General features: G+C 46.0%; 1 long non-coding RNA gene across 1 annotated transcript; it reads right to left on the bottom strand.

The window, feature by feature from the left end:
- Window positions 1-613: 613 nt before the first annotated feature.
- LOC129146439 (uncharacterized) lies at window positions 614-20,076 on the bottom strand. Its single transcript, XR_008553178.1, has 5 exons — window positions 19,752-20,076; window positions 18,248-18,335; window positions 14,641-14,813; window positions 6,725-6,796; window positions 614-672 (listed from the first exon to the last, which is right to left on the bottom strand). It is a non-coding gene; the product is annotated as an uncharacterized LOC129146439 (long non-coding RNA).
- Between the last annotated feature and the right edge of the window lie 3,658 nt (window positions 20,077-23,734).

Genomic DNA, 23,734 nt, shown 5'->3' on the forward strand with positions numbered 1-23,734 from the left:
ACAGTGTAGCTGGAGCCCATGAGGTTTGGGGGTCACCCACATCAGTCCCTTCTATGGTCTCATCTTTGTGACTCTGACCAGGTTCTATTTTGTTGTCCCCCAGGTGGTGACAGTGCCCAGAGCTCTGATGTGTCTCTCAGCCCCTAAAGGTGAGACTCTGGAGGCCTGTGATGAGAGGGGCTGGGGCAGAGAGGATGGGACTAGGTTGTGGGGAAGCTGTGAGGGGGACATTCTAAGGATGCGGTGGATTATGGAGAATGTCGACACTTACATGTTTCTTTGAATTTTTTTTTAATTAAAAAAATTTTTTTAGAAGTGGGGTATGGGCCAGAGTCGCAGGGCATAAGAAGATTCACCAGAGAGAGTGGGGAGCAGAACAGGCAATTGTACTCAAACACACTGCTGAGGGGAGCAGCGGGTGAGACAGGAGAGGTGTGCTGTGCCATGTGGGTAGCTCCCTGGCTGGAAGGGGGTTGAACTAGCACCTCAAAGGCCATGGACAGCTTCAAAGCTTTGCGTTCAACCCAGTGTGCCACCAGGGAGGCCCATTCTTTGGATTTTTTTATGATCCTTTTTCTTCACAGTGTGAGCCAGCTGCCAGGTGGGGGTTGAATGATGCAGGATTTCTTCTCACCCCCACTTTGTAACTTCAAGATCCTCTGGTTTCCTTTGCTGAAAAAGGCATCAGAGGGCCTCCCTGGTGGCGCAGCGGTTGAGCGCTGGGTTGTGAAGCTGCCCGCAGCCTCTGCAGAGCCAGTTCAATCCCCGGCCACTGGGTAAGGGTCCCACATGTCGCGCAGACCTCTCCTGGCGCCCGCTGCTCCCTCAGCAGTGTACTTAGGTCCTTCTGCCTGCTCTGCTCCCCGCTCTGGCTCTGGTGAATTCTCTCACCCTCTCGCGCTTCTGACTGTACCCAGTGCTTGTATAAATAAATAAAAAAAAATTAAAAAAAAAGACATTTAAAAAAAAAAAAAGGCATCAGAATGTGTTTCTGTTCTTATGTGTGGGGAGACTGGCCCAGCCCTGCCCAACAAGCACCTCCCCACACTGACCTGTGTCTCTCCTTGATGATTTTCCTGTTCCAACAGAGGCAGCTTGGTCTGTGTCTGCCCCTGTCTTTGTGTTTTCCTCAAGAATAGTAATTACTTCACTCTTAAAATAATAATTGAGTTCTGAAATTACTTTTTGTAAGTTTGCCTCATGGGTTTGGTGGGCTAATAAAAATGATTTCCAAAATTTGAGATGAAATAAGTGGGAAATCTTCCAGAATCACATGTTTGCCATGCTGAGTCTGTGCAGGTGGGGGCGGGAGAGGCTGTGAGGAGCCGAGGGGGACAGGGCCTGTGTCCACTTGGTGCTCAGTGTGTCGTGGGTTTGAAGTGGTCACTCCTCAGGGGTCATCTCTCTGCTCCTTTGTCCTTGTCCTTCAGAAGCACCTGTCCCAACAGGGCCGGGGATCATAGGGACTCAGAATCCACCTGGCCTTGTGCTGTCAAGTCTGGGCAGGGAGTGCTTATGTGGCCGGGTCAGCCCAGGCTCAGCTCAAGGTCTAGACTTTCTATTTATTCCTATTTTGTTTCTTTAGCTCGTTTGCTTTATGCATGTTCTTTCTGATGTTTAGAGGCCAGGCCGATGTCCTCTTGGTCACTGTCTTTGACAGCAGCAGGAGCATTTGTCATTGTCCCCACAAGGCCCAGGGTGTCCCCTGCACACAGGAGTTTGGTGAGATGGATTTCTGATCTTTGGCCTCATTTAGCACTTTTTTCTGGATTATTCTTTCCATCTCTTCCAACAAAATCCTGGTATTACTAGAGAGGAGGGTTTGATAATTTCCTGATGGATTTAGATAAGTTCCTGATAGATTTCTGTTTTTTTCTACAGCTTCTCCCTATAGCCCTGCCCTTAAATGTAGTAACCCCAGTGCTGGTGCTAATTGAGACCCATTAGTTGATGGAGTCAGTTACCTTCATAGTTGACCAAAAAATAGGACCCATAAGCCTAGGAACCCGGACCTCCCTGGTGGCCCAGGGGTTAAGACTCAGTGCTATCACCTCTACACCCTGAGTTCAATCCCCAGCCAGGGAGCTACCCACATATGGCACAACAGACCTCTCCTGTTTCCCTTGCCGCTCCCCTTAGCAGTGTATTTCAGTAAATCCACCTGTTCCGCTCCCCCACTCTGTCTCTGGTGAATCCTCTCACCAACCCCAACATCATACTCTGACCTATACCCTAGTTCTTCTACGCAAAAATAAATAAATCTTAAGCAAAAACCTACGAACCTCTTTTCAAAAAAATACACCTGTGTAATGTGCCACATTAGTAAAGACACTGTCTGTAGAACAGGGAGGTGCTGTGCACTTATGACACAACTGATAACTGTTGCACTGGATGTGTGACTGTTTATGCAACTAGGAAACCTCAGTGAACTAAAAACATGCACAGCTTGGGCATCCCTGGTGGCGCAGGCGGTTGAGCACAGCGCCGTGAAACTTTCCGCAGCCTCTGCAGTGGTGGTTCGATCCTGGCCGGCTGGGGAGATGCCCACATGGCGCAGCAGACCCCTCCTGTCTCACCCGCTGCTCCCCTCAGCAGTGTATTTTGGTCGGTATGCCTGTTCTGTTCCCCACTCTGTCTCTGGTGAATCCTCTCACCCACCTGTGCATCTGGCCTATGCCCCTGTTCTTGTATAAATGGATGAATCTAAAAAAAAAAAAAATAAAAAAAAAATAAAACCATGCACAACATGTCCTAGTAGGGAGGGGAGACTGGGGACAGTGTGACAGTAAATCAGACAGAAAAACATGTGTTTCTGGTTAGAAGTGGGGAGTGGGGAAGGGATGGGGAAGGTGACCCAGAGTCAGTGTGTGGGGACAGGATGGTTTTCTTCCCAGCACGGTCAGTGTGGGTCTCACTGAAGTGACCTTTGAGAAAAAGTCTGATGGACACGTTGCCCACAGGGATGTGATGTGCAGGGAAGTTCAGTCCAGGCAGGACAACCTCCAGGGCAGATGCCCGAGCAGGAATGTGTCTGTGTGGCTGACATGAGCAAGGAGGCCAAGGGCTGAGCAGAGGCCAACCGAGATGGGATCTGTGTGCACCCAGATTGTTCAGCCTGAGGATGTTGGGAGGGTTTCACTCTGAGTAAGGTGTGGGGTGACAAGACCTTCTGAGCAGATACACACTTGTGGGACTTTTCTCTGGTAGCTCAGTCTGGCTGCTGTGCAGCATGGAAGGGTGAGGGGTGGAAAGAGAAATGGGGGAAACCAGTGCGCGTCCCAGGACAGAGAGGTTGGTGGCTTCATTGGGGGTGAGCAGGGAAATAATAGGCAGTGACAGGACTGTGCATATGTAGACATGGACTTTACAGTGTTTCCTACTGCTGGGCTGTGAGAAAGGGGTCAAGGATGACATTCAGTGTTTCAGACTGTGCAGGCAGAGAGGCGGAGCCTCAGTGACATGGGGAGACCCCAGAAGAGCCATTTGTGGGCATCCCAGGCATTCAATTTAGGAAAGGTGAGTCAGATCCATTAGAATTGAAAGTGATGTTGGCAATTGGACAGACAGGTCTGGGGCACAGGTGAAATGTCTGAAGGAAGAAATAAGTCTGGGAGGTGATGTGATGTCAATGATACTAAAGTCTTGAGCATGTAAAGGTCACCCAGAAAGTGATGACTCAGCAAGAGAAAGGGGCAGAATTTAACTCTACATTCCACAGTGATGAGCAATTCAAGCAGACATCCCCCAGAGATGACTGCACATGGAGACCAGGGACCCCACACTTCAGTGAGCACAGGAGTCACCTGGATACTCAAGAAGATTTAGAAGGTCTAGAACAAAGCCTGAGCTTCTGGTATTTGGGCCCTTCCCTCACCCTAAGGATGGAGAATTTAGGACTGATTCTCTGGAAGAGGAACTTTCATCCCTGGAAGCAGGAACAAGTAACAGGGACTCTGGAGTCCAAGTTCCCATCCAAAGAGATTGAGGGAAACTGTATAATTTGGGGACCCAGAACTGGGGGAGCAACTGTTATGACCTAGACACCGGCTCTTCCGTGAGGCCTGTACCCAGAGTTACTCAGTAGGGGGGAAATCTGAGGACCCCTAACCTGACAGTGGACCTGTCCTGCCGCTGGGAGCCCAGGGAGCCTGGGGAGGGCCTGGCTGAGCAGGAGAAAGGGCAGCTCTGGGCGCCTGCGCTCAGCCCTTTGGCCACACGGGGGCGCTGCCGCGCAGTTCCGGATTCTGGTGGAGCCGCCAGGACGGGGCTGGGGCTGAGGTGGGCAGAGTTGGGGGTCCTGGAGGGCGATGTCCTGGGGGTGAGATGCTCTGTGAGGAGTCAGAGAAGTAGGGCTCGGAGGAGGGGAGACTTCGGAACCCCCAGTGGGTGTGAGGTTCCCATCTTTTCTCCCCAGACCCCCTCTCTCCAGGCCCTTGAAAGCAATACCTGGGAAAATTGGGTAGTTCATCATTTTTCCTTCTACAACCTCTAACTTTGTTGAGGGCTATTTTTTTTTTGTTATTTTAATTTAAAATTTAATTTCCAACAACACTAAAAAAATACTGTTACATTTACAGACATGGCAGAGGTAGTAGAGTTCCTGTATAACGCATACCATTTCCAAATTGTTAACGTCTCATGGACCACAGTGCATTTGAGCAGCTAAGGAAGCAATATTGAGGCACCTTCACTAAACACTGCACTGTATTTGGATTGCATTAATTTTCCTAATGCTCTTTTCATGCCTCGAAATTCCAACCAGGACACCACATGAAGTTTCAACCACAATTCCTTAGTGCCTCTGGCTGACAGTTTCTCAAACTTTCCTCTTCTGATGACACTGTGAGCAGAGCTGCTCAGGCACAATGGCCTCCATTGGAGGCCATTCTCCATCAGCACATCAAGTGTACAAATATCCACTTTTATTTTTCCTTTCTTTAGTTATTGTTGTCTTCGGAAGGAAGTCACTATGGGCAGCTCACACTTAGTGGGGGTTCTGCTATAAACATTTACTTCCATGAAGGGTTTTTTGGTTTAGTTTCCTTGTTTGTCGTTTTGCAAATACAAGTTTTCAGATTAGTTGGGTAAACAGCAGGGACAGTGCTCACTGAACTGTATGGTTGTTCTGTGTCTGACTTTAACCTGTGATTTTTTTTAAAGATTTATTTATTTATTTATACAAGCACTGGGTATAATCAGAAGTGCGGGAGGGTGAGAAAATTCACCAGAGCCAGAGTGGGTAGCAGAACAGGCAGAAGGACCAAAGTACACTGCTGAGGGGAGCAGCGGGCACGGCAGGAGAGGTCTGTGCGCCATGTGGGACTCTCGCTGGTGGCCGGGGATTGAACCGCTGCTGCACAGGCTGCGGGCAGCTTCACAGCCCAGCACTCAACCGCTGCGCCACCAGGGGAGACCCTAACCTGTGATTTTGAGCATCACAGTTATTTGGCATCTGTGTCCTTCATTGGTGAAGGCTTTTGTCCATTGTTTGCATTGGATCATTTCTTTTCTTGTTGTTGATTTGTAGGACTTCTTTTCAATATCAATTCTAGATACAAGTCCTTTATCAGATACATGATCTAATTTGCAATCATTTCTCCCACTCTGTGTCTTACACTCTTGCACTTATACAATTGTATACATTAGTGACTAGATACAGGCATAGATATATTTTTCTGGAAAGAAATGATAAATTGCTAAAGAGAATGATAAATTACATTCCACTCCTTGGGATTTATCAAAAGAATGCAAAATTTCAAGGGATATGTGTACTCTTGTGTTCATTGCAACAATATTTACAATAGCCAAATTATGGAAACAATCCATGGGCATAAAAAAAAAAATAGATGGCACCTCCCTGGTGGTGCAAGGGTTTAAGACGCAGCCTATGAAGCTGTTCGCAACCACTGCAGCACGAGTTCTATCCCCTCGTGGGTAAATGTCCACCCAAATGGGATTGGCCCAGAGCAAGTCCTGAAAACCTGCCCCAAGTCTAAAACACCTTCCGCGGGGAGCCACAGGAAAGGACCAGAAACAGCCAAACAAGTCTGGGGGGAAAAGAGCAAAATTTCAAAATCAAGATGAAAGCTGCCACTGTCACCTCCCCACAGGTCTCTCATCCACATCTATGTCACCCAGTCCACGACCAAAAAGCAACTGCAGTTTCTTCACATGTCTCTTGGCTCCACATGCCTCTTCCAAGTCTCCTTCTGGCTCCATCCTGCTTCCTTCCTTCCTCAGTCTCCTTTCTAGCTTCTTCTCTCCCTGCTCAGCTCCTCCCTCCCTTGGGTCGGGCAGGGAACCTGGAACTTTCCGTTTTCTTGGGGACCACCCTGTTACTCTGGATAACTCATACAGAAATACCTTTTAATTGGTTTAATTTTTTTAGGTGAGATGATATTAAATTTTAGTTTTCTTATAATAAGAAGCAAAAAGTAAACCTGAAAGCTCAATGATTTTAGAGAAGGTGATTTTAATTATTTAACAAATTCTCATTGTTAAACTTAGTAAAACTTTAGTTTTATATGAAATTTGGCCACCATTTAAATAATGACAAAAGAACAAATTTAAGAGAGAGATACCAATTGTAGCTGCTAGTTTTTCTTAGGATTGGAATTTTAAATTAATTCCAGAGTTGATAATTGTAATAATCCCATAAACCAAGTTTCTTTCTTAGGCAAGCGCTAATGATGAAAAACAAGAAAAATCAAAAATGCAAACTTACCCTTTTTGATGTAGACTTGGTCAATTATTCTTTTTTCTGAATACTGTGCACTTCTTTTTGAAAACAAAGACACTGAAACATAAGGCATTGATACCCAATATTAGAACCATAAGCCATGCATGTTTCAAATTCAACCATTAAGTTGTTTTTTTTTTTAATTTATTTATTTATACAAGCACTGGGTACAGTCTGAAGCACGGGAGGATGAGAGAACACACCAGAGCCAAAGCTGGGAGCAGAACAGGCAGACCAACGAAATATACTGCTGAGGGGAGCAGCGGGTGCGGCACGAGAGTTCTGCACACCATGTGGGATCCTTGTTGGCAGCCTGGGATCGAACCGGCGCTGCAGAGGCTGCAGGTAGCCTCATAGCCCAGCGCTTAACCACCGCGCCACCAGGGGAGACCCTCAACCATTAAGTTTTGAATTAGTTTTTGATTACCAAAATTTTAGATTGTGATCTCAAAATTGGGGACTTTTTATTAGAATTTATATAGGCGTCATTTATAATTAACCCTCCGGAGGTATAAGACAGTGATAGACACAGATTTTTTGATTCTCTTTTTATTGTATTAGCTTTTAAAAATATTTATTTATGCATACAAGAATTGTGGTACAGGCCAGAGGTGGGGGGGTGAGAGGATTCACCAGAGACAAAGTGGGGAACAGAACAGGCAGATCGACTGAAAGACGCTACTGAGGGGAGCAGCAGGCAAGACAGGAGAGGTCTGCTGTGCCATGTGGGTCACCTCCCTGGCCAAGGATTGAAACTTGTGCTGCAGTGGCTACCGATTGCCTCATAGTCCTGAGACTTTAACCCCTTGAGCCACCAGGGAAGCCCATGTCATTATTATTCATGAGTATTATTGAAACAATTTATCACTGTAGGATAAAAGGTTTTCAGGCTTTTCTGACCTCCTGCCATTAGGATCCCCCTGCCTGATGGGGTACCTGCATTTGTTACATTGTTATAGTTGTGTTATTTACTTCTGTGGGAAGAAGTACTGCATGACTGCAGTATTGAGATATTTCCCCAGGAGAAGCAGAAGCAGGAGAGAGGCAGGAGACAGAAGGGGAGAAAGGCCTGAGAAGCCCAGAGTGGAGACTTGCTGGGGGCTTGGAGGCCTGCCAGCCTCCTGACCTCACGGCACCCCAGCTTGCCGTGTACCTGGCGAATGCACTACATCTAAAGCAGGCCTGGAGGCTTCAGATTGCGCTGTGGTAGTTACTCAAAAGGAGGCAGCACACCTAGACTGCGTGGAGCTGGAAAAAGGCTGTGCCCACAGCCAGAGGTGAGCTGAAAAGCCTCTGCAAACCAGGCCCCATCTGGCCACCAGAGCCCAGAAGGGGATCCAGTCAGCGCTGGGGCAAACCATGGATGCACAGAAGTCCTCCCCAGACTCGCCATTATAGATCAGGGACTTTTTGTGTGTCTACAACACACTGAGTCTGGTGGAGCTGGGGAAGAGCTGCCCTCACAACCAGAGAGCCAGAGGTAAGTTGAAAAGCCTCCACAAGCCAGTGAGCTGAAAAGTACCCACAAGCTGGCCCCGTCTGGCCACAAGTCTGAGCCCAGAGGGGGATCCAGCAATTTGGAACCCAGCGGGCGATCCTGCCACCACAGGGTGGACTGTGGAACCTTCAGACCCTCCTTGGAATTAAACAAATACAGAAGGAGGAGATTCTCTGTGACAGTGACCACTAACATATTCATAGTACTACTGCCCTACCAGAATTCAGACTTAACAGTTTTTGACTCGATTGGACCACTAGTTTCTGACATCCCAGAAAGAGCACACCAAAAAGATGCAGGCCAGTTCCAGCAACACAGTGTCCCATCGCATAGGACAAATTAGAAAACAAGCAGCAGGGAGAAGAAAAACTACATGCAACCAAGAAAGCCCTCAGGAAAAAGACACACCACAAAAAGAAAATCACCCACCAGATTGCAACAGCAGTGACTTGGAAGAACTTGTGAACCTGTAGAAAGAGAATTTAAAATTGCCATGATTAAAGCACTGACAGAAGTCATTGGGGAAAACAACAATCAGAAAAATGAAATTGAGTCCCTAGAGAGGGAAGTGAAGGAAATGCAGGAGATCAAAGGATTAATGGAAGAGCTAAAGAACTCTGGGAAAAGAAGTGATAACAGAATAGATGAAATGGAAGAACGAATAAGCACTCTCAAAGACACAGAAATAAAAAGAACCAAACAGAAAAGGAAAGAGAAGTACGAATGGAAAAGACTGAAGAAAGACATCGGGAACTATTTGATCCATGAGGAAAGAAATATAAGAGTTATAGAAATCCCAGAAGGAGAGGAGAGAGATCTTGGAACAGAGAAATATTCAAGGAAATAATTGAAGAGAACTTCCCAAATGTGAAGAAGGAGCTGAAAATAAACATACAAGAAGCAAGAAAAACCCCAAACTTCCATGATGAAAGGAAAAATACAGCAAGACACATAAAAGTAAAGCTCCCAAGAATCCAAGACAAGGAAAAAATAATGAAGCTGACAAGAGGGAAGAAACAGATAACATTCAAAGGAAAACCAATCAGGCTGACATCAGACTTCTCCAAAGAAACACTACAGGCAAGGAGAGAGTGGAGGGACATAGTCAACAGACTCCAAGACAACAAATGCCAACCAATAATACTCTATCCTGCAAAGCTTCCTTCCTTTATGAAGAAAGAATAAGGACCTTCCCAGACAAACAGAAACTCTGGAATTTCATTATGACTAAACCCGCACTCCAAAAAATACTACAAGGAGTCCTAAAGCCAGAATGAAGAGAGGGATGAATAACAATGAAATAAGACCAGAAAAAGAAAAGAAAAGAAAAAAAAGTTATTAAAAGAAAATCAGAGGAAAGACAAACAAAATGGCAAATACAGACATTAACATATCAATATTAACTCTAAATGTAAATGAAATAAAATCTTCAATAAAAAGACACAGAGTCATAGCCTGGATTAAGAAACAAAACCCAACCTTTTGCTGTCTCCAGGAAACACATTTAACTATAAAAGATTAAAATAGACTGAAAGTAAAAGGATGGAAAACAATTCTACAAGCAAATGGACCAAAAAAGAAGGCAGGAACAGCTATACTTATATCAGATAAAACAGATTTCAAATTCAAAAAAGTAAAAAGAGACCCCGAGGGTAAATACATTATGATCAAGGGGACAATACTTCAAGAAGAAATAATACTCATTAACATATACTCACCAAATGAAGGAGCACTAAAATATATCAGACAGCTATTATCATCTCTGAAAACAGACATACGAGAAAACACATGTAGTAGGAGACTTCAACACACCACTATCAACAATGGATAGATCAACGAGACAAAAAATAAGTAAGGACACTAAAGCTCTAAATAAGGATCTAGAGCTCATGGGCTTAACACACATCTATAGAACACTAAACCCAAAAAAATCTGAGTACAGATTTTTCTCAAGCACACACGGATCATTCTTCATGATTGATCACATACTGGGACACAAGACAAACATCAACAGATACACCAAGATTGAAAGCATACCAACCATCTTCTCTGACCATGAAGGCATCAAACTAGAAATAAACCATAAAAAGAAGGCAAGGAACTCTCCTACCTCATGTAGATTGAAAACCACACTACTGGAAGACCACTGGACTAATGAGGAGATCAAAGATGAAATTAAAAAATTCTTTGAATTGAGTGAAAAGGAGGACACCCATTTCCTAAATGTATGGGATGCAGCAAAAGCAGTAATAAGAGGAAAATATATAGCAATAGAGGCTCACATCAAGAAACAAGAAAGATCTTGAAGAAACAACCTAATCTTAAAGCTCAAAGAACTAGAAAAATAACAACAACAACAAAAATAAAACCAGTAGAAAAAAAGAAATAATAAAAATTAAAACAGAAATAAATGAAATCGAAACTAAAAACACAATCCAAAAGATCAATGAAACCAAAAGTTGGTTCTTTGAAAAAATAAATAAAATAGACAAACCCCTGGGCAGGCTCACAAAGGAAAAATGGGAGAAAGCACAAATAAATTGGATCACAAACGAAAGAGGAGAAATCACAACAGACCCGGCAGAAATCAAAAGAATAATCAGAAACTACTATGAACAGTTATATGCAAACAAGCTCAATAAGCTAGAAGAGATGGACAAATTCCTACAACTCTACAATCACCCAAATCTAGATAAAGAAATAGAACACCTAAACAGATCAATTGCAAGCAGTGAAATTGAAATGGTAATCAAAATCCTCCCCAAAACAAAAGCGCAGGACCAGATGGATTTACAAATGAATTCTACCAAACATTCAGAAATGAATTAGTGCCTATCCTTCACAAACTCTTTCAAAAACTTGAGAAGGAAGGGATAATACCAAACATGTTCTCTGAAGCCAACATTACGCTAAAACCAAAACCGAACAAGGACAACACTAAAAAAAAAAACTACAGGCCAATCTCTCTAACGAACACTGATGCAAAAATCCTCAATAAAATTTTAGCTATCAGAATCCAACAATGTATCCATAAGATAATTCACCACGACCAAGTAGGATTTATTCCAGGGACACAAGGATGGTTTAACAACCAAAATCAATCAATGTAATCCAGCACATCAACAAAAAGAAATATAAAAACCATATGATAATATCAATAGATGCTGAGAGAGCTTTTGACAAAGTACAACACCTATTTATGATAAGCACCCTTGAAATTCTCTGGATTCAAGGAACATACATCAACATCATAAAGGCCATATATGATAAGCCCATAGCCAATATAATTTTCAATGGCGAAAAGCTGAAAGCATTTCCATTAAGATCTGGAACAAGACAAGGATGTCCATTTTCACCACTGCTTTTCAACATATTACTGGAAGTCCTAGCCGGAGCAATAAGACAAGAGAAAGACATACAAGGAATCCAAATAGGCAAGGAAGAGGTTAAACTATCACTATTTGCAGATGATATGATAATATACATAGAGAACCCCAAAAACTCCACAGAAAATCTAATTCAACTAATCAACCAGTTCAGTAAAGTGGCAGGATACAAAATCAACACACGAAAAATCAGTAGCCTTCCTATACACAAACAATAAATCTGAATAAGAAGAAATTTTAAAAAAATCCCTTTTGTTATTGAAACAAAAAATTCAAATACTTGGGAATAAACCTAACAAAAGAGCCTCTGCACCCCTATGTTTAGAGCAGCACTAGTTACAATAGGTAAGCTATGGAAACAATCCAAAATGCCCCAATATAGGTGACTGGATCAAGAAGATGTGGTACATATACACGATGGAATATTATGCAGCAACCAAAAAAGATAAACTCATGCAATTTGCAGCAACATGGATGGAGCTGGAAGCAGAAACATGCTCAGTAAAATAAGCCAGAAAGAAAAGGAAAAATACCGGATGTTCTCACTCATAGCAGGAATTTAGAAAACCTAAATAAGGGACCCGAAAAAAGACTAATTGCAATAAAGTAAAAATCAAAATCAACAAGCAACAAGCAACTATAGAACAGAGATACACTACAGTGGGAGATGGGGGGAGGAGAAGAGGGATTAGGGACAGAAAAAGAGGGTGGAAATAGCATGGGGAATATAACCAAAATGAAATGAATACTTTATGCAAAATGAAAAATGATGTAAGAATTATATAAAATAAAATAATTTATTAGAAAAAGGAGGGAGGGCGGATAAATTGTATTGTTATGGGAGACACATCATTAAATTATTTAAATGTTCATTGTTTCCAAGAGAAGAAAAGAACAATATACATAGTGTTCTTGACAATGGTCACAACTCCTCCAGTAGTGTACTTAAAGGTTTGTGCATTTCTCCAGATAGTTTTATCTCAAAAAATTATTTTTTTTAAAGATTTTATATATTTATACAAGAATTGGGGTACAGGTCAGAGGCACGGGAGGGTGCGAGAATTCACCAGAGACAGAGCAGGGAGCAGAACAGGCAGACAGACTGAAGACACTGCTGAGGGGAGCAGTGGGTGAGGCAGGAGAGGTCTGCCAGGCCATATGGGTTTCTCCTTGGCCGACCAGGAATTGAATCCAAGCTGCAGAGGCTGCGGACAGCTTTACAGCTCGGTGCTCAAACCACTGCACCACCGGGGAGGCCCTCAAAAAAATATTCTTAACCCAAGTGTTGAGAAATGAAATGTAGGGAGTCCCTAGTGACATGAGGGCTTAAGTCTCAGCACTGTGAAGCTATTGGCAGCCATTGCAGTAAGAGTTCTAACCCCTGCCAGGGAGCTGACCCACATGGCACAGCAGACTTCTGTTTCAACCGCTGCTCCCCTCAGCAGTGTGCTTTGGTAGATCCACTTGTTCTGCTCCCTACTCTGTCTCTGCTGAATCCTCTCACCCACACCCCTCTGGCCTGCACCCCAGCTCTTGTATACATAAATAAATAAAACATCTTTAAAAAAATAAAAGAAAGATGGGTACTGACATCGGCAACTAACTTTGAAATGCATCAGAAAAATAAGATGGATGAATAGAGAGACGGATCCATGGATAAAGATGAATGATAAAGCAAATGTGGCAAATGCTAATGCTGGGATCTAGATGGTGTGCTCTGTACTATTATTTCAATTATTCTGTGTGCTTGAAAATGTTCATAAAATACCACAGACTGAGCGGTGAATGTGGCCATACTCTGGGGGCAGGTCAAGGCCTTCAGCCTGTACTTCAAAGCCTTTGAGTGCACCCATTTTTCTGAGTAGCCTGGAGGATGGAGACCATCCTCACGAAGCTGTTCCATGAGGCTGTCAGCCTGGCAGAAATCAGGGCTCTGTCTCAGTTTTCAATGTCTCCTCAGTGTCAGCTCCCAAAATGCTCACGCGTCTGCTTCTAGGAGTTCTGCAGCAGCTACTCTCTGGACTGGGCCTGGTCCGTCTCTACCGACATCTGCATCAATTGAGTTGTGTCCTATTAGAATTTTTTAATGTGCTTCTTGACCATAATCATGTGTTCTTTCAGAAAAGTTGTCTCCTATGTCAGGGCTTGGGCATCACAGAGCATGGGGGGCATGTTCTGAAGGGCCTGGTGACTTGCTTCCTCCTTTGTGCTTTAGCTCTTGGGTGAGCACCTGCAGCCTCATCCCCTGGGAGGCTTGTCACTGTCTTCCCTGCAACCTTTCTAGGGCCCCTGATGGTTGCCCTGCTCTCTGCTCCTTCACATTGAAGTTTTTAGCAAGCATCTTGGGGAAGTCCTTGCCCACACTGCCAGGCCTCTTGCCCAGGCCTTGAGAGCTGGCTCTGAGTGGCAAGGAGGCCTGGAAGGTGGCCCCTTTGGAATCCACAGCACAGGCATTTGCCCCCCGTGTCCCCTCTGGCAGGTTGTTGAGATACACCCCAAGATCCTGAGTTTGCATCATTATGACATTGTGAGAGCCAGTCACAGCTTAGCTGTGAATAGACCAGGATGCTTTTCCTTCTTGGATTGATTTTTTTATTGGCCCTGGAGTTATAATTATCTTGTTCCCTCACTAGCTTAGTTCCTGTTGTGCTCATTCCTACTCACCCCCAAGAACACCCCTGGGTCAGAATCTCCATGGACGTATCATACACACCAGCTATTCTGCCCGCTTCATCCTGGGCAGACTCCTGTCCCACAGCCTCAGTCCTGTCTCCTGGGCCTAGGTCCTGCTCACCTGGGCAGGGCTGAAGACCCATATCCCTCACCTCACCCTTGGCCTCTCTCCTGTCCCCACTTCCCTTGGCTGATTTTCCTGTGTCCTGGTCTCTGTGTCCATCATCTTTGTTCCCCCTTTGCCCACAAATGTCCTTTGCCCACTAGAGGAGGGAATATGGACAGTAACCCCTGAGACCACACACAGCTGAAGTGAATGTCTGTGCCCCCAGCGCCTCCCTCACCTGGGCCTGACATGGAGTCTGGGCTGGATTCCCCTGAGGACTGGGCAGGCCTGGCTCCAGGGTCTTCTGGCCTCCAGGCCTGAGCTGTCTCTTGAGGGCCCCAAGGTCTGTCCTTCTCCAGCCTCTTTCTGAAAGTTCCTGGCAGCGGGTCATGGTGTGGGGCTGCTCATCCTCTGTAGGAGGAACCCGGGGAGGACACTCAGCGTGCACATTTTATCTGTGAGGGCTCAGGGATTTTCTTGATTTTTTTTTTTTTATCATTTCCACTCTCCATTCTTTTAGTCACTTGTATTATTAACTAGTTCAAATCTCCTGGTCGATAGACTCAGTTTCTGTAGGTCTTCTCTCTGCTTGTCATTTCTTTTCCATTTATATTTAGTGGGAGTGAGACTTTAATATTCCATTTCATCTACTGATTTATTCATTTCTATGATTAAATCTCTAATTTTCAAGATCTCTTATTCTGAGCACATGAAATTTTTTTTAAGATTTATTTATTTATTTATACAAGAACCGGGGTACAGTCCAGACGTGCAGGTGGGTGAGCAGATTCACCAGAGACAGAGTGGGGAGCAGAACAGGCAGACTGATGAAATACACTGCAGAGGGGAGCAGCAGGCAAGACAGGAGAGGTCTGTTGCACCTTGTAGTAACCTTCCTGGCCAGCTGGATTGAACTGGTGCTGCAGAGGCTGCAGACAGCTTCACAGCACTATGCTCAACTGCCTGTGCCAGCAGGGGAGGCCCAGCACTTGAACATTTTATAAAGTCTTTTTTTTTTTTTTCTTTTTTTTTTCTTTTTTTTTTTTTTTAGTACTAGAAAGTTAACCAAATTTCCCTATATACACATAGGGAATCTACATCTAAATGAGTGTCTGAAATCCCTGAGGGGAAATAGGGTGTGTCTCCAGAGCTAAAGAATGAGATGGGGCCTGGAGCCTCCAGCAAGGAGGAGAGGGGGTCACATGGCAAGGACAGGGCAGCTCATATGAGGAAGACCAGATGTTCTATAATTATGTTTGCCCTGACATATAGGTAGGTTTTTTGGGTACAAAGCTCATTTCTGGTAATAACCCTAATTTTGGGTAAGACTGTTATAGAGCAACCCCGATATTAAACGGGTTCCTGGCTGTGGGTCCTCACCCGCGCACTTTAAAGGGACTTATGAATACTCTACTACAGACACACGCAAAAGGGTTAATAAAAGGTTTATTTACAAGAGAAAAAGAAATAAGGAAAATGTACAACTCAGGGAGAAAATAGGGAAATAAAGTCTTTAATGCGTCCTACCCGATCCGCCGACCTGGAAACCCAAAGTCACTCTCAGAGCTGACCGGACGCTCCGAGCTGGCTGAGAGCCCCAAAATGGAGAGCCCCCAAAGCCCACGTGTCTGCCTTTTGTATCCACCTGGCTGCTTAACCCCACCCTCAGGTCCCAGCCACCTTCCCTTTGGTGGTGATGGGATTTGGAGTTCCCAGTGTCTTTGGCTTTGACCTGGGGTGGGGGTGGAGTCCACAAAGCCTATATGGAATTTGCTTTGGGACATCCTTTTCCCCCTAACAAGACCAGCAGTTTTCATGCCAGGTAGTTCTAGAAGTGGTAAACGTTTCTTAAGATGAACCCCTGATGAACCCTTAGATGGAAATAATTCACATACCAAAGTGGCCTGTCTTGGGGACACCTTTCTGAACACATGGGCGAGGCCTGTCCTTCAGAGCATAATAAACGAGGGAAAAGCAAATGAGGGTGAGGATGGGGCCAGGACCAGGAGCAGATGAGGCTACAGTCCTCCTCAATATGGTTAGGTCCTGGGGCAGACTTAGGAAGAGGGAACAGGCTGGTCTATGGGGCCAGAGCACGTGTGTCTGGAGTGGGAGTGACAGCTATGGGAAGAAATAAAATCTGTTTTCCTCATGCTTAATTTGTTTTTTAATATTTTTTTTCATCTCTGGATACAATTGATAATAGTGTTAGGGGTTCTGCTTCTCTCTTTTCCAATAAACCCGCTCCTTCTGTTAGGGGGAAAAGATGTCCCAAAGCAAATTCCATACAGGCTTTGTGGACTCCACCCCCACCCCAGGTCAAAGCCAAAGACACTGGGAACTCCAAATCCCATCACCACCAAAGGGAAGGTGGCTGGGACCTGAGGGTGGGGTTAAGCAGCCAGGTGGATACAAAAGGCAGACACGTGGGCTTTGGGGAGCCCCCATTTTGGCTCTCCACCAGCTCACAGCTGTCCGGCCAGCTCTGAGAGTGCCTTTGGGTTTCCAGGTCGGCGGATCGGGTAGGACGCATTAAAGACTTTATTTCCCTATTTTCTCCCTGAGTTGTACATTTTCCTTATTTCTTTTTCTCTTGTAAATAAACCTTATATTAACCCTTTTGTGTGTGTCTGTAGTGGAGTATTCATAAGTCCTTTTAAAGTGTGCGGGTGAGGACCCACAGCCAGGAACCCGTTTAATATCGGGGTTGCTCTATAACACTTCCTCCCAGCACGGGGCTCAGGTCAGGTTTACACGTGTCTTTGTCACCTTTACTCAGTGTCCATCTCTTAAGACAGTGCAAGCTCCACATCTCCAGGGGCCTCTCTCTGCTCCCCATTGTATCTGCTGGGGAGGCAGCTTGGGGGGTGGGGCAGGAGCCAGCCAGGGAGAGGGATGCTGGGAAGTGAAGAGGAGGCAAAGGCAGAGAACACTTGGGAGATGCTTCCTGGTTCACTGAGAAAAGCATTTCTCAAAGTGTGGTCTGTGGAGCCCTTGAAGTCACCCAGAACCTTTCATGGGATACATAAAGGAAAAATATTTTCAAAACATCACTTAGACACTATTTCTTTTTTCACTATTTTGACATTTGCTGAGCTAAAATTTAGTAAGAGTGGAGCTTATAGTACCACTGCAGAAGTAGTGATTCTTCACCAGCACTTACTACCTGCAGGAACAAACATTAAAGCCAGTTTCACTTGCAAATGTCCTGGAAAAAGCATTAAAAGTTATCTTCATTATTGCATCATCCTCAACTCCACATTTTAAAATATCTGGTGTGCTGACACATCTGCAGCATCCCCAAGCACTGAGTCCCGAGGGAAATATTTGTTATGAGATGAATTAGACTCTTCTTATTTGTGGGCAACACCTATCTTACCTGAAACGATGAATGACACAAACTCAGGTCATTTAAATTTGGTTAATTAGCAGACACTTTCCTCAAAATGAATGTCTGTTTCTTGAAGAAAATCAACAATTGGCAAATGACAGTAATTTTGCCTGATAAAATATAAGCTCTCAGATAAAACTAGAATTATGAAAAATTGAGTGCATCACTACTTGACAATTTACAGTACATTTTTCTAAAACTTTTTTTGATCATTTGATTCCAGTGTAACACTAAAAATCTATGTAACTTAGTGAAACAATGTATCACCTTAAAAAATCATATATTAACACAAGTTCCAATATGCAAGAGAGGCCTATGGAAATGTAACAAAATAGGAGCTATTCCCTGATATTATTTCAGGTTTCATGTAGCAAATAACCTTGGAGAAACTACCACCTGTACAGTTTTAATTTAGTATCAATATTCAAAGTTATCTGAAAATACTACTACTTACCTGTTCCCCAGTCTGTCTCTGGTGAATCCTCTCACCCTCCCACGCATCTGGCTTGTGCCCTGGTTCTTGTATAAATAAATAAATAACTCTTAAAAAAAAAAAAGAAAGTAACTGCTGAGGTCACATAGTCAACTTTCCATCAGCTCCCTGAGCCACTTCTCTTCCTGTGCCCACATGTGGCTTTTAAGACCCAGCTCCCATGTCCCCTTCCTGCTGAGGAAGGAACCTTCCCTGCTCTGCCCTTGGCCCCCTCTGAGGCAACTACTGCAGCCCTTCTCTCCTCACACACCCCAGGCTGCAGGTCCTCCAGGGCGGGGTCACGTGGTTCTATGTGACCATAGCACCCTGTGGAGTATATTCCTAGGCAACAGCATGCATTGGGGTAGGGGACCCAAAATGCCCACTGCAGGTCTGTGTCACAGAGTCACCTGGGGTATGTTTAGAGAGAAGTTCCCAGGCTCATCTCAGGAGGCAGAGAGTGGGCTCCGGCTGCCCAGGGCTGGTGAGGGGAAGGTGGGGGTGGTGCCCATGGGCCCAGGCCCAGGAAACAAGGTTGTTGTGGTGATGGAGATGTTCTTGAGATAGAATATGGGATGGTTGCCCTGCTCTGTGCTTACCAAAAGGACATGAGAGGTGAGCCTTCAACAAGTGACTTGATGGTCATAAATTATATCTCAATTAAGTGGCTTTAGAACCATATTAAAAAATGGGTGTGGGCCTCCCCGGTGGCGCAGCGGTTGAACACTGGGTTGCAAAGCTGCCCGCAACCTTTGGAGCGCCGGTTCAATCCCGGCTGCTGGGCGAGAATCCAACATGGCGCGCAGACTTCTCCTGTTGCCCACTGCTCCCCTCAGCAGTATATTTCATCACTCTGCCTGTTCTGCTCCCCGCTCTGGCTCTGGTGAATTCTCTCACCCTCTTGAGCTTCTGACTATACCCAGTGCTTATATAAATAAATAAATCTTTAAAAAAAAATGGGTGTACAAGTCGCCCTGTGTCTGTCCTCCACTGTATTCACATCCAGGGCTCGTGGGGCAGAAAACTGCCTCAGCCCATGAGGCACTGAGCACAGACGGCTTCACTGCACAGATGCTCTCAAGGAGCCTCCTCTGTGTGGTCCTGAGTCACATGATGAGATGCTGACGTCACACTGCTTATGTGATGGAAGAGACTTTTTGGGGCCTTGGTTGAGAGGCAATTTAATTTTCATGTGGACGGAATGGAAATGGTGTCCAGAAGGTCTGCTGTGTGGTTTTCGATTTTCCACCAATTCTGTGATACACAGGAGGGGAGACAGTCCCCCCCCCCCCCGCTGTGAGTGTGTCTGACTTGCTGGCGCTTCCTCGTGAGGAGAATGAAGCAGAAGGGATGCGCCAAGTCAGAGTCAGGCTCACAGGAGCTGAGACTTCCTGCCCGCCCCCCACCCCCGCCACCGTCACTCTCTTGAGGTGACTCCTTGCACACGGTGGACCCTCAGCTAAGGGGATGCAAACAGGACAAGGACCTGAGGGTTTTCTCCAGGAGTCACATGCATGAGCTCTGAGGCAGGTCCTTCCATGCTGTTCATGACCGTTCCGATCCGCAAACATCTTGTCCCCATCGCAGCCTCGTGGGACTCATAGCAGGAGCCTCTGAGTGAGGCCCCTCCTGCTGCCTCCCTGACAGAGACTGTGACAGATGCCAGATCTTTGTGGTTTAGCTGCTAAGTTTGAAGTGATTTGGTACAAACTGTTACTGGAATGCAACTGTCTCAGGGATGGGAGCTGCAGGACAGTGGTGTTTTCCACCTGCTGCTCCACCACAGGCAGTTGTGGCAGTTGCTCCTCAGAACCCAGTCACTACCATTTGTAATGGGCCATCGGGTGTGAGCTGTCACCTGATTGGTGCTAACCGGTCCCATCAGACTTGTGGGTGAAAGGATAAAAGCCAGGGTTGGAGGGAGCTGAGGAGCCCCCCCTCTCAAGAAAGGAGACAAGGACCCAGCCCTGACAGAGAGGACAAGGGAGCCCCTGAAGGAGAGATGGTGCCAGAAGCCCCTGAAGAAAAGAAGATGGTTCCAGCCTCTGAAGAATGAGGAAAAGAAGCTTCCAGCAGCTGCCCTCCGAGGAGGGAGAGAAGCCAAAGGACTCTGTCACAGTTGGGCCTCAGTCCGGTCCCTGACATCACCTGAGAGGAGCCCAAAGGCCCTGGGCGTGGCGTCTCAAAGAGCTGTGTGTTGCTGGTGTAACCCAACCACTCACAAAGAGCCTTTAACCCTGGGCGTCTCTGACAATGCCTCTGCGGACCAGTCATGGCCATCACTACTGGCCGGTGCTGTCCAGCACCCCTGCTGACTGGTGGCGACCATCACTGATGCTCCCTGGTGAGGCAGCTGCCACTCATGGATACAGTGAGATCTTTGATTCCCCTGTTTGTAAATAAACCCCATGGTTGTTGTTCCTGGAGCCTGAGGTCTCTTGCAAATGTGCGAGTGGCTGAGACCCACAGACAGTGGCCTGTCCTCTTACTGGGCACTGTCCTTTGTTGGTCTGTAGCTCTTGGTTTTGGTTTTTGGCCTTTTGGCCTTTGGGGGCCTTATGGCGGCTCCCTGTTCTCAGAGCCTGGGCAGGGCGTGGCTGTTCCTTCCATCCGGCCTCCTGCCCTGTGGCCTCTTCGTGACCTCTCTGCCCTGCTTCAAAACCACTAGAAAATTCAGGCAATAAAGTGGTAAGTGGCTGTTTACTCACAAGAAACAGTGGAGGCCAGAGCAGCTGGAGTGACACAGTCAAGGTCCTGATAGAAATAAGGTGTCAACAAGAATTCTACATCCCCTGGAAGTGTGCTTCAAAATAAAGATGATTTAAAATTTTTTTTTACTGTTTTAGATTCCATTTAATTTTTCTGTTCATTTCTTTTTCTTCACACTATCCCCAGAGCGATGTCTGCGGGGTCAGTCACAGAGGGGCTGTCCGCAGCCTGGAGCTGTGAGCGGGGCTGACTCTGACCTGCCTGCAGGGAGTGGGGCCCTGGAGCCTCAGAATCAGCCCCAGGGCTGGTACTCCAGGGTGGCTCAGGCCTTGCTCTGCCCTCATCTTGTCTCCCTGAATCTCCCTGACACCCCAGCACTGAGAAACTGAGGGGGATGTTCTGTAACAGGAGGGGGACTCCCCTTAACCATCTGTCTCCCCCGTCTCTCTGCCATCTGCTGCATCAAGACAAAACATGTAAGACCTTTAATGGAAAGGAACTTTAATACAATTCGTGTGCAACAAAGAAAAGGGAAAGAATAAAGTTTCCAAACCAAGCACCCAAAGTCACCATCCCCTGGTGGGTAAATGTTCAGCCAAACAGGGTTGGCTCAGAGCAGGGCCCAGGGCCTGTCACAGTCTAAAGCACCTTCCCGTAGGGACCCATAGAAAAGGGTCAGAAAAAGGCTAGTCTGAAAGGAAAAGAGAAAAACCAAGATAAAAGCTGCCATTGTCCCCTCCCCGCGGTCTCTCACTCACCTCTGTGTCACCCAGTCCAGGACCAAGAAGCACGTGCAGCTTCTTCACGTGTCTCTCTGCTCCATGTGCCTCCCCCAGGTCTCCTCTTGGCTCTTTCCTTTCTTCACTCTCCTTCCCAGCTGCTTCTACTCCCTGCTCAGCTCCACCCTCCAAGGGTGGGGCAGGGAACCCAGACCTTCCCCTGGGGACCCCCCTGTTACAGTCCTCTCCATCACCAGCATGTGCGTGTATGTGGGTAACACCAGCCCTGCAAGGACGGGCAAGGCCTCGGATGTGCACAGTTCCTTGGGCAGTCACAGGCCAGCACTGCTTCATCCCCCAGGGGAGACAGATGCTCCCAGCCCCCAGTGAGAGCCCGTGTCACCCACACAGACCTTGCCCCACAGTGTCCCCCGTGCTGCCCCTTCCCTGCCCGGTCCTCTCTGGCTCCCCACTGCACCCCTTCCCACCTCTGTCCCCCAAGTCCCCATTTCCACCCTCTGCTCTCTTTTCCAGGAGTCTCCCCATCTTCCTAGCCAGTGTCCTGGGACCTCTCCTAGGGCAGAGATCACTGGGTGTATGATCAGTTTTTCAGTTTTCAAAGAAACTGTCAGAGATCTTCCACAGGGAGCGACCATTTTGCATTCCTGCCGCCAGTGATGAGGCTCCTGTTGTCCACATCATGGGCAGCACCTGGTATGGTGCAGGGTTTGCCTTTTCAGCCTCTCCTAGGTATGATGGCGTCACTGTTGTTCTTAACTGTCTTTCCCTAGTGCCCCGTGATGCTGAGCATCTGCTCATGTTCTTCCTTGTCGTCTGTATCCTTCTGGTGAAATGTTGTTAAGGTCTTTTGTCCACATCTTTACTGAGGTACCATTGATTAGTCCACTGTTTTTTCCTTTTTAAAATCGAGTCATTTCTTTCTGATATTGAGTGTTAAGGGCTATTTTGTAAATGCTAGATAGAGTCCTTTATCGGATTCATGATTTGCAATGGTTTCTCCCACTTTGTGTCCTGAACTTGACAGGATAACAAACAGTATTGTCTGGACAGAAGCATGGATATAGTCTTTTGAGAAGAAAAATGATAAATTTTGAACTAGTTTTGAGCAGAAACTGGCTGCTTGGGGTGCTGGGGTGAGGGAGATGACTTTTCTATATGTATCCTTGATTGTTATTTAAATATTCTTGCATGCACTTGAAATAATGTTTTCACAAGTAAATTATGCTAAATTCCTCAACTTATAAAACACTTCACAGATCATGTCCAAACCACGTGTTAACACCAGAGTGGCACGTGTGTTACAAGTGAGGGACCAGCACGTCATCCATCCCCTCTCAGAGTCCATGGTTTCCCTTTGGGTTCACTCTGGTGTTGTCTGTTCTCGGGCTGTTGGACAAACGTATATGACCTGTGTCCATCACGAGAATATCATGCAGAGTATTCTCACTGCCCATAATGTCTTCTGTGCTCCAAGGAAACAAAAGCAAAAAAAAAAAATCACCAATGGAATCACATCAGGCTAACAAACTTCTACATAGTGAAGGAAAGTATCAATAAAATCAAAAGAGTATCGAGTGGGAGACAATATTTGTGCATCCTATATCCAACAAGGCGTTGATATCAGACGCTCCCAGCCCCCCAGTGAGAGCCCGTGTCACCCACACAGATCTCCTCCCACAGTGTACCCCATATTGCCCCTTCTCTGCCTGGTCCTCTCTGGCTCCCCAACTGCACCCCTTCCCACCTCTGTCCCCTAAAGTCCCATTTCCATCCCCCATTTCCACACAGATGGCCAATACGTACATGGATAAATGTTTGTCATCATGTGCTGTCAGGAAAATGCCAGTTAAAACAACAATAAGATACCCCCTCACACCCGTGACAATGACCAGTAGGGTGGGGAGGAAAAGGAACTCTGGTACACTGTGGGTGGGAAGGAGACTGCTCCTGTTAGTGGGCTGCATGAGGGATTCCCTGGACCTGAAACCTGATCAATCTAAGGGGGTACTGTCATCGGTTG

This window comes from Talpa occidentalis, unplaced genomic scaffold (genome assembly GCF_014898055.3).
Source record: "Talpa occidentalis isolate TD23 unplaced genomic scaffold, MPIMG_talOcc4v2.1 talOcc4.2, whole genome shotgun sequence".
Taxonomy (NCBI): Eukaryota; Metazoa; Chordata; class Mammalia; order Eulipotyphla; family Talpidae; genus Talpa; species Talpa occidentalis.